Consider the following 10,000-nt stretch of genomic DNA (forward strand, 5'->3'; position numbering starts at 1 on the left):
CGGCGGTCCTTATGCGATCAACCTTACATTGTTGTAAACGGTGGCGTACGTTCGAATTTCACGATTCGTCGTTCGTTGCATCGAACAGCTATTAAATTTGCGTCAACTCCCTACATTCCGAGCGAGAATATATAATATACTCGTAACGTGTGCAGATTCTGTAAAGAATTCGGCACGTCTCACCGTCGCATTCTATCTAGCGAAGAGTGAGGAGAATGTTTGAACTTTTAAACCGGCGCAGGAGGTTTCCTCGCGAAACTTTTCGACCGGTATCGTTATGTATGATATTTTTCGTATATAAAACAACGAAAGAGAGAGTTAAGCGTGGCGTTACGTTCCTACGCGTTCGTTTCGCGAACACGCACTCGCGCTTTCGACGAAAGTGTAGTTTTCAGTTTCGGAGTATCCGAACGAGAACGCAGTTCCCTGGTTGATCCTGCCAGTAGTCATATGCTTGTCTCAAAGATTAAGCCATGCATGTCTCAGTACAAGCCGAATTAAGGTGAAACCGCGAAAGGCTCATTAAATCAGTTATGGTTCCTTAGATCGTACCCACATTTACTTGGATAACTGTGGTAATTCTAGAGCTAATACATGCAAACAGAGCCCCGACCGGAAACGGAAGGGGCGCTTTTATTAGATCAAAACCAATCGGTGGCGGTCTCCGTCATCGTACAACTTGGTGACTCTGAATAACTTTACGCTGATCGCACGGTCTCGCACCGGCGACGCATCTTTCAAATGTCTGCCTTATCAACTGTCGATGGTAGGTTCTGCGCCTACCATGGTTGTAACGGGTAACGGGGAATCAGGGTTCGATTCCGGAGAGGGAGCCTGAGAAACGGCTACCACATCCAAGGAAGGCAGCAGGCGCGCAAATTACCCACTCCCGGCACGGGGAGGTAGTGACGAAAAATAACGATACGGGACTCATCCGAGGCACCGTAATCGGAATGAGTACACTCTAAACCCTTTAACGAGGATCAATTGGAGGGCAAGTCTGGTGCCAGCAGCCGCGGTAATTCCAGCTCCAATAGCGTATATTAAAGTTGTTGCGGTTAAAAAGCTCGTAGTCGAATCTGTGTCCCGCGCCGCCGGTTCATCGTTCGCGGTGTTAACTGGCGTGCCGCGGGACGTCCTGCCGGTGGGCTTAGCTCGAGAGGGCGGCCCAACTCAATCCCGCCGCGGTGCTCTTCATTGAGTGTCGAGGTGGGCCGGCACGTTTACTTTGAACAAATTAGAGTGCTTAAAGCAGGCTAAAACTTCGCCTGAATACTGTGTGCATGGAATAATGGAATAGGACCTCGGTTCTATTTTGTTGGTTTTCGGAACCCCGAGGTAATGATTAATAGGAACGGATGGGGGCATTCGTATTGCGACGTTAGAGGTGAAATTCTTGGATCGTCGCAAGACGGACAGAAGCGAAAGCATTTGCCAAAAACGCTTTCATTGATCAAGAACGAAAGTTAGAGGTTCGAAGGCGATCAGATACCGCCCTAGTTCTAACCATAAACGATGCCAGCTAGCGATCCGCCGACGTTCTTTCGATGACTCGGCGGGCAGCTTCCGGGAAACCAAAGCTTTTGGGTTCCGGGGGAAGTATGGTTGCAAAGCTGAAACTTAAAGGAATTGACGGAAGGGCACCACCAGGAGTGGAGCCTGCGGCTTAATTTGACTCAACACGGGAAACCTCACCAGGCCCGGACACCGGAAGGATTGACAGATTGAGAGCTCTTTCTTGATTCGGTGGGTGGTGGTGCATGGCCGTTCTTAGTTGGTGGAGCGATTTGTCTGGTTAATTCCGATAACGAACGAGACTCTAGCCTGCTAAATAGGCGTATTTCGACATCCCAAAGGCCCGCCGGTCTCGGGTTCGCCCGTTGGCCGTGCGCGGTTTTTACTGTCGGCGTACAAACAATTCTTCTTAGAGGGACAGGCGGCTTCTAGCCGCACGAGATTGAGCAATAACAGGTCTGTGATGCCCTTAGATGTTCTGGGCCGCACGCGCGCTACACTGAAGGAATCAGCGTGTCCTCCCTGGCCGAGCGGCCCGGGTAACCCGCTGAACCTCCTTCGTGCTAGGGATTGGGGCTTGCAATTGTTCCCCATGAACGAGGAATTCCCAGTAAGCGCGAGTCATAAGCTCGCGTTGATTACGTCCCTGCCCTTTGTACACACCGCCCGTCGCTACTACCGATTGAATGATTTAGTGAGGTCTTCGGACCGGTACGCGGTGGCGTTTCGGCGTCGCCGATGTCGCTGGGAAGATGACCAAACTTGATCATTTAGAGGAAGTAAAAGTCGTAACAAGGTTTCCGTAGGTGAACCTGCGGAAGGATCATTAACGTGTCTCGAACACACGCACTGTCTTTACACAGACACACACACACCATCGTCTGATCGTGTTGTTGTTGTCGTGCGAAGTATGTCGCGTCCGTGGACGACGTACACGCTCGATCTAACATCTAAAGACGTATGCGGCGTAGACGACGGCACGTCCAGCCTTTAGCGGTGCCGTCGCGCGTTTCCGAAGCGCGTTCTCTTCTCTTCTCTCGTCCCACGTGGGGATCGGTGCGAAAGAGGAAACGCGTCTAAGAGACGGCGTCACACGACGTCCTCGAACTATTGAATCGTCCAGAGTCGGATTAGGCGTCATGCCGATGCGAACTCGCGGCGCCGGTCCTTTACGCGCGTTCGTCGTGCGATCGGGCAGACGGCATTTCGGGCACCTTGATCCGCTAAAGAACCTCAAAGAGTTCGATTCGGATCGCAGGTTTCGTAAGTACGTGCGGGGCGTTTCGTGCGCCTTTGCTAGTCTTCGTTACCGTGGGTTTTAAATGATTTTCGCCCGGCCGACGGGTTCGGCTCGATGCCGCCGTTCTCGTCGAGACGATTCGAAACGTCGTTCGAGACGCTCCTAGGAAGCGCCGTTTGACGAAATCACACCTAGTTTGTTTGGTTAAGTGATCGTTGTGCGGTTGAGCTTCTGCTTTAGAAAAGGAGATCAAGTCTTGCGACTAACAAAAAAAAAAAAGAGAGAGAGGAAAAGATGGAATTAGTAAGACGACACGTCGTTCGAAAGTTTCTCTTTTCTTTTTTTTTCTTTTTTTATCTTAATAAACAATCGAAACCGAGAGAATTTCGACGCAGAACGTTCCAGGCCGTCGCGAGGCGAGCCGGAGAGAACGTGCGTCTTAATGTATATTCTAAAAGATTACCCTGAACGGTGGATCACTTGGCTCGTGGGTCGATGAAGAACGCAGCTAATTGCGCGTCAACTTGTGAACTGCAGGACACATGAACATCGACATTTCGAACGCACATTGCGGTCCTCGGATAAACTGTTCCCGGACCACTCCTGGCTGAGGGTCGTGTCAATTTCAAAGACTGCTCGGTTCGCCTCGTTTGAGAAAGCGTGGCGTTCGTCGGAGCGAGTTGGATGTTTTTTAGACGCGTGCCGTTGGAGGTCGATGTCGAGACGACTTACGTAACGTTCGTTCGTTTCGAGTACGATCCGGCGTACGCGACATCCGGAGACGCGATAGCGGCCCGTCGGGGTGACGTGTCGGACTTTCTTTTCGAAGGAGTTCGTCGTCGTCCTTCGACGGGCGGATCAGCAGACGTAAAGCACAAAACGATCGACTTTCGACGGCCATAACGGCGTTGATTTTGTCGAACGATGCGACCGTCGTGTCCGAGGCGTGCGTGACGTATCTCGCGACGACGTCAGGTCGCTGTTCGACGAAAGACCGTAAAGGCCGCGTCGACGACGTGCCATGATCGTTTGCGTATTAAAATGATCCATTTCCAGATCTATTCGATCTTGCGACCTCAGAGCAGGTGAGACTACCCGCCGAATTTAAGCATATTATTAAGCGGAGGAAAAGAAACTAACTAGGATTCCCTCAGTAGCGGCGAGCGAACAGGGAAGAGCCCAGCACCGAATCCCGCGGCCGAAACCGGACGCCGGGAAATGTGGTGTTAGGGAGGGTCCGTCATCCCGAAATCGTGCGGCGCGTCCAAGTCCATCTTGAACGGGGCCACAGCCCATAGAGGGTGCCAGGCCCGTAGTGACCGCTGCCGGTGACGGGAGGATCTCTCCTCAGAGTCGGGTTGCTTGAGAGTGCAGCCCTAAGTGGGTGGTAAACTCCATCTAAGGCTAAATATGACCACGAGACCGATAGCGAACAAGTACCGTGAGGGAAAGTTGAAAAGAACTTTGAAGAGAGAGTTCAATAGTACGTGAAACCGTTCAGGGGTAAACCTGAGAAACCCGAAAGGTCGAAAGGGGAGATTCAGCGTGTCTCGATCGTGGCGCTGGGCGGTCGCGTGACGGACGGCGTACGCGTCGTCTGCGCCTTCCGTCCTCCGAACTGCGATCGAACGCGTGCACTTCTCCCCCTGTAGGACGTCGCGATCCGTTGGGTGCCGGTCTGAGGCCCGCGGTGGAGCCCGTTCGGACGGTTCGCCGTTTCCGAACGAACCCGCGGTGTTTCCCGGTCGGCTCGCTCGACGGTATAAAGATGGCGCGAGGCCGCCGCTTGTTCGGCGTCCGCCCTACGGCAAGCGCTCTCGTCGCGACGGTGATCGGACCTGGTGCCGGTCCCGTCCCCGGGTGGCTGTTGGCTGTGGGTCGTCGGACAGACCTCGTCTTCTTTTAGAACGCCGATCTGCGACGCTATAGCTTTGGGTACTTTCAGGACCCGTCTTGAAACACGGACCAAGGAGTCTAGCATGTGCGCGAGTCATTGGGACATTACTAAACCTAAAGGCGCAATGAAAGTGAAGGTCCGCCTTGCGCGGACCGAGGGAGGATGGGCGGTCGTTACGGCTGCCGCCTCGCACTCCCGGGGCGTCTCGTTCTCATCGCGAGAAGAGGCGCACCAAGAGCGTACACGCTGGGACCCGAAAGATGGTGAACTATGCCTGGTCAGGACGAAGTCAGGGGAAACCCTGATGGAGGTCCGTAGCGATTCTGACGTGCAAATCGATCGTCGGAACTGGGTATAGGGGCGAAAGACTAATCGAACCATCTAGTAGCTGGTTCCCTCCGAAGTTTCCCTCAGGATAGCTGGCGCTCATAGCGCACGAGTTTCATCCGGTAAAGCGAATGATTAGAGGCATTGGGGTCGAAACGGCCTCAACCTATTCTCAAACTTTAAATGGGTGAGATCTCCGGCTTGCTCGAACTATTGAAGCCGCGAGACTCGAATCAGAGTGCCAAGTGGGCCATTTTTGGTAAGCAGAACTGGCGCTGTGGGATGAACCAAACGCCGAGTTAAAGCGCCTAAATCGACGCTTATGGGATACCATGAAAGGCGTTGGTAACTTAAGACATCAGGACGGTGGCCATGGAAGTCGGAATCCGCCAAGGAGTGTGTAACAACTCACCTGCCGAAGTTACTAGCCCTGAAAATGGATGGCGCTGAAGCGTCGTGCTTATACTCGGCCGTCAGCGGCATGTGCGGTCCGGTGGCCTCTGGTCACGGGCCATGAAGCCCTGACGAGTAGGAGGGTCGCGGCGGTGAGCGCAGAAGGACTGGCCGTGAGGCCGTCTGGAGCCGCCGTCGGTGCAGATCTTGGTGGTAGTAGCAAATACTCCAGCGAGGCCCTGGAGGACTGACGTGGAGAAGGGTTTCGTGTGAACAGCCGTTGCACACGAGTCAGTCGATCCTAAGCCCTAGGCGAAAGCCGATGTCGATGTGGTGTAGATTTGTCGTTGGTCACAAACACGACCTCCAGAGCCGTGGTGACGTGAACGTACGGATTGTGCACACACCCGTTGGGCGAAAGGGAATCCGGTTCCTATTCCGGAACCCGGCAGCGGAACCGCTTATAATTCGGGCCCTCGCAAGAGAGTTCGTCGGGGCAACCCAAAAGGACCCGGAGACGCCGTCGGGAGATCCGGGAAGAGTTTTCTTTTCTGCATGAGCGTTCGAGTTCCATGGAATCCTCTAGCAGGGAGATATGGTTTGGAACGCGAAGAGCACCGCAGTTGCGGCGGTGTCCGGATCTTCCCCTCGGACCTTGAAAATCCGGGAGAGGGCCACGTGGAGGCGTCGCGCCGGTTCGTACCCATATCCGCAGCAGGTCTCCAAGGTGAAGAGCCTCTAGTCGATAGAATAATGTAGGTAAGGGAAGTCGGCAAATTGGATCCGTAACTTCGGGATAAGGATTGGCTCTGAGGATCGGGGCGTGTCGGGCTTGTCGGGGAAGCGGGTCGCGGCTGACGTGCCGGGCCTGGGCGAGGTGAAGCGTTGCCGTTTCGGCGGAAACGTCGGATCCGAGCCCGGTCCCGTGCCTTGGCCTCCCGCGGAACCGTCTTGCTACGAGGCTCCGGGTGCGCCCGAAAGGGCGTCCGGATGTCCTCTTCGGCCGCCATTCAACGGTCAGCTCAGAACTGGCACGGACCGGGGGAATCCGACTGTCTAATTAAAACAAAGCATTGCGATGGCCCCAGCGGGTGTTGACGCAATGTGATTTCTGCCCAGTGCTCTGAATGTCAACGTGAAGAAATTCAAGCAAGCGCGGGTAAACGGCGGGAGTAACTATGACTCTCTTAACGCAGGGGGAGTTCGCGAGCGCTACGGCGTGATGCGGCTCTTCGGGGTTTGGCGACCCCGCGTACCTGAGCTAGCTGGCAGAAGCTATAAAATGCCCCAATCCAAGGTGGACCTACGTGCCGAGGGATGAATGGCTGCCGGGTTAGGCAGTCTTGAACGTGGACCTCCGGGGAGTGGCGACCCCCGGTTGTATCTAGCTGGGGGGAGGTATCAGGGCTCTGCCTCCCCTCTAGTGTTTTCCCTTGTCCACACCAAATCAAGATGGTATTGACTCGTTCGGCAAAGGGCCGGGGGCCTCGATCCGCCCCCGATGTGGACAAGGTCGTGGACTTGAATAATCAGGCGGGCGGCGTTGAGTTATCAAATACCAACGTTAGTCCACGGCCGCTATCCGCCCCTGAGTGTGAGGTGTGTGGGCGGAAGTACAAGACAATGTCAGGTTTATACCGGCATAGGAAGACTTGCGGAGTCAGGGATAGATCGCACTGCGTCCATTGTGGACGTGGGTTCGCGACGTTTCAGGGGGTGCGGCAGCATGAAAAGCTTGCCCACCGGGAGAGGTACATGGTTGAGGCGGCCGGCAGCCTGCCTCCTTCAGAAGCCTCAGCTTTCGAGCTGATGGCGGAGATTGAGGTGGGTGTAAGGTCAAATCAGCCATTTCTGAAGGACATGGCGCTTGCGACCGGCCTCACTGTTGACCAGGTGAGGTACCGGCGCAAGAAGCCCGCATATAGAGAGTTTCTCGAAGGCTATAAGCGGGCACACCTTCCTAGAGGAGCTCTCTCCCATGTTCCTGAAGAAGCCTCTTCACCCAATGCCCAGGTCATGGTGGGGCCGGAAGGCGCAAAAGCGGGTCGTCAAATTTTTGTACCTACCCAGGTTAACTCTTCACAACCGCCGGGTCCGTCGAGAAGTTCCCGTGATGTTCTGACTGCTGAAGTTGGCCCCTGTTCGCGACGCTCGAGTGTACTGGTGCGGCCCAAACAGAGGGCAAGAAGGATTCCATCCTCTTCCTCAGACGAGTACGTGGATGAGGCTCCTCGAGACGATTCGAATTATCACCCCAGCAGCTCCGATGAAACATCGCAAGCCTCTACATCTTCCGGATCCCTAGATGATGCCGTTGAAGCCGTTCAAGTAAGCCCCATAACCCCCCCCGCAGAGCCCGTGAATAAGGGCAAAATGCCAGTCCTGTTGAGAGGACGGGTTGATCGCCGTCCGGGCCGATTGGTCCGGCGTAGCGTGCATCCCGCCTCTCCCACTTTGGACAGTCCTTTGGCGGCGGTTGATGGGCCCTTCATTGCACACCTGGAGGGCCTCCGCCAAGGGACGCCTGCCGCGGCCGGCCTAATAGAGGCCTGTCTATCAGGGTGCAGTAACGAACACCTGCTGGCCCTGGTAGACGAATGTCTTCGGGCCATGTTCACCGGTCGCACACGAGGCAGGCGCGGGGGTAGGAGGACGAGGACCACTGACCTGCGGGCCGGCCCGCACAGACCACCATCAAGAGGTCCTAGGGCGTCTCTTTATAAGAAGACCCAGGACCTCTGGCAAAAGAACAGGTCAGCCCTCGTCGGAGCAATTTTGAACGGTGGATCGGCGGATTCGATGGGTGAAGGAGATGTTCCTGAGGTGAGCGATGTGGAGAAGCTGTATGGGGGGATATTCGAATCTATCTCTCCACCTGATGAGGAGCCGCTGCGGTTTCCGAAAACGTCGCAGCCTGTTTTCTTGCCTGTTACTCCCGAGGAAGTCGAGGCCGCTAAAAGGGGTTGGAATATTTCGGCCCCTGGTCCCGATGGAATCGGGGTGGCACAGGTGAGAGGCAGGTCTGACAAGGAGTTGGCTGTCCTCTACACAATTATATTGTGGAAGGGGCTCCAGCCGACTTCCTGGAGGGCGTCTAGGACCGTGTTAATCCACAAGGAAGGGGATAAAAGGGACGCTTCCAACTGGCGGCCTATCACTATAGGCTCTGCCGTTCAACGGTTGTGGCACCGGTTGTTGTCTCGGAGACTCCGCGGAGCCTTGGCGCTAAACCAAAACCAGCGCGGTTTCGTGGAGATCGATGGGACGATGGCCAACGTCACAATCCTGGATTCGTTCATTCGGTCCAGGACAGAGTCTGGTAGGTCGTGCGCGGTTGTGTCCCTGGATATCCGGAAGGCCTTCGACACGGTGTCGCATTGGTCACTCGATAGGGCGTTACGTCGATATGGGGTTGATGAAGGCGTCAGGACGTATATCATGGGAACTTTTACTGATGCCACCACGATCATCAAGGTGGGGCGGACCTGTACCCGGGAACTGGTTCTTCGGCGGGGAGTCAAACAGGGGGATCCTCTGTCGCCACTACTGTTCAATATGGTAGTGGACGAGCTACTTGATAGCTTAAACGGTTCGGGAGATAAGGGCGCGCACCTAGCGGATGGAGTGCGTTGTGCCGCAATGGCGTTTGCCGACGACTTTGTCCTTTTAGAAGAGGAGGAGAGAAGAGTCCCTAACACGCTCGCCGCCGTGGAGGGCTTCTTCCGTGCCCGAGGCATGGAGGTCAATCCTCGAAAGAGTGTAGGCCTCTGTGTTCGAGGGTACGAGGGGAGGTCTATCCCACGCGTCCAGCCGGTCTTTAGGATCGGCGGACAATGGATAAGACCCATTAAGGCGATGGACTCTTTTCGATACCTTGGACATCAGGTCGGGTCGTTCGGTGTCAAGCGGCCGAATCTTTACGCACTCCAGATGATGCTAGAGCGTGTACATCGCGCACCTTTGAAGCCGGACCAAAAGCTATCCGTGCTCCGACAGTACTTGATCCCTCGACTCCTCTATGGGTTCCAGAACCCCGGTGTTACAGGCGGTCTGCTTACAGCGGCCGACCGGTTGATAAAGAGGTTTGTGAAGAGGGTCCTACATTTTAACATCCACACCCCAGATGCGGTCATACACGCTGCTGCGCGATATGGCGGTCTGGGTGTGTATTGCCTCCGGAGTGGCGTGCCATTCACGTTTTACCGGAGGCTGGACCGACTGGGTAGGGAAGGCCTCACCGCGGGTGGCTAGGCTCGTGTCGAGGATCCGACAACTGGCTGGAGACGTCCCCCCGGACCAGGTGTGGAAAGAGAGGCTACATGCGGGTCAAATGACGGCAGGTCTGCGGAGCGCCTCTGGTGATCCTGCGAGTTCTGCCTGGTTAAGGGCTAGGCCCCATGGCTGGTCCGGTAGGGACTTCGTGCGAGCTGTACAGCTCCGCACGGAGAACCTGCCGGTAGTCGGGGTGCCTTATAATCCCCAACCGGCCAGGCAGTGCAGGGGTTGTCACCAGAGGATAGAATCCTTGTCTCACGTCCTGCAGGGATGCCCTGTGACGCATGGGATGAGGATTCGAAGACACGATGAGATCTGTCGCAAAGTAGCCCGTCATGTAGCGGCATCAGGGA

At 55.4% G+C, this 10,000-nt stretch overlaps 2 non-coding genes and 1 pseudogene across 2 annotated transcripts; all 3 read left to right on the top strand.

The window, feature by feature from the left end:
- The first annotated feature begins 423 nt into the window (after nucleotides 1-423).
- Nucleotides 424-2,344, top strand: LOC135143890 (small subunit ribosomal RNA). Its single transcript, XR_010282934.1, has one exon. It is a non-coding gene; the product is annotated as a small subunit ribosomal RNA (ribosomal RNA).
- An 871-nt stretch (nucleotides 2,345-3,215) lies between these two features.
- On the top strand, nucleotides 3,216-3,372 carry LOC135143901 (5.8S ribosomal RNA). Its single transcript, XR_010282937.1, has one exon. It is a non-coding gene; the product is annotated as a 5.8S ribosomal RNA (ribosomal RNA).
- Nucleotides 3,373-3,826: 454 nt separating this feature from the next.
- LOC135143897 (large subunit ribosomal RNA) overlaps nucleotides 3,827-10,000 on the top strand; it is an 8,113-nt pseudogene continuing 1,939 nt past the window's right edge.

Source organism: Zophobas morio, unplaced genomic scaffold (genome assembly GCF_036711695.1).
Source record: "Zophobas morio isolate AGI-343-1 ecotype UQ-CSIRO unplaced genomic scaffold, CSIRO_AGI_Zmor_V1 ptg000076l, whole genome shotgun sequence".
Taxonomy (NCBI): domain Eukaryota; kingdom Metazoa; phylum Arthropoda; class Insecta; order Coleoptera; family Tenebrionidae; genus Zophobas; species Zophobas morio.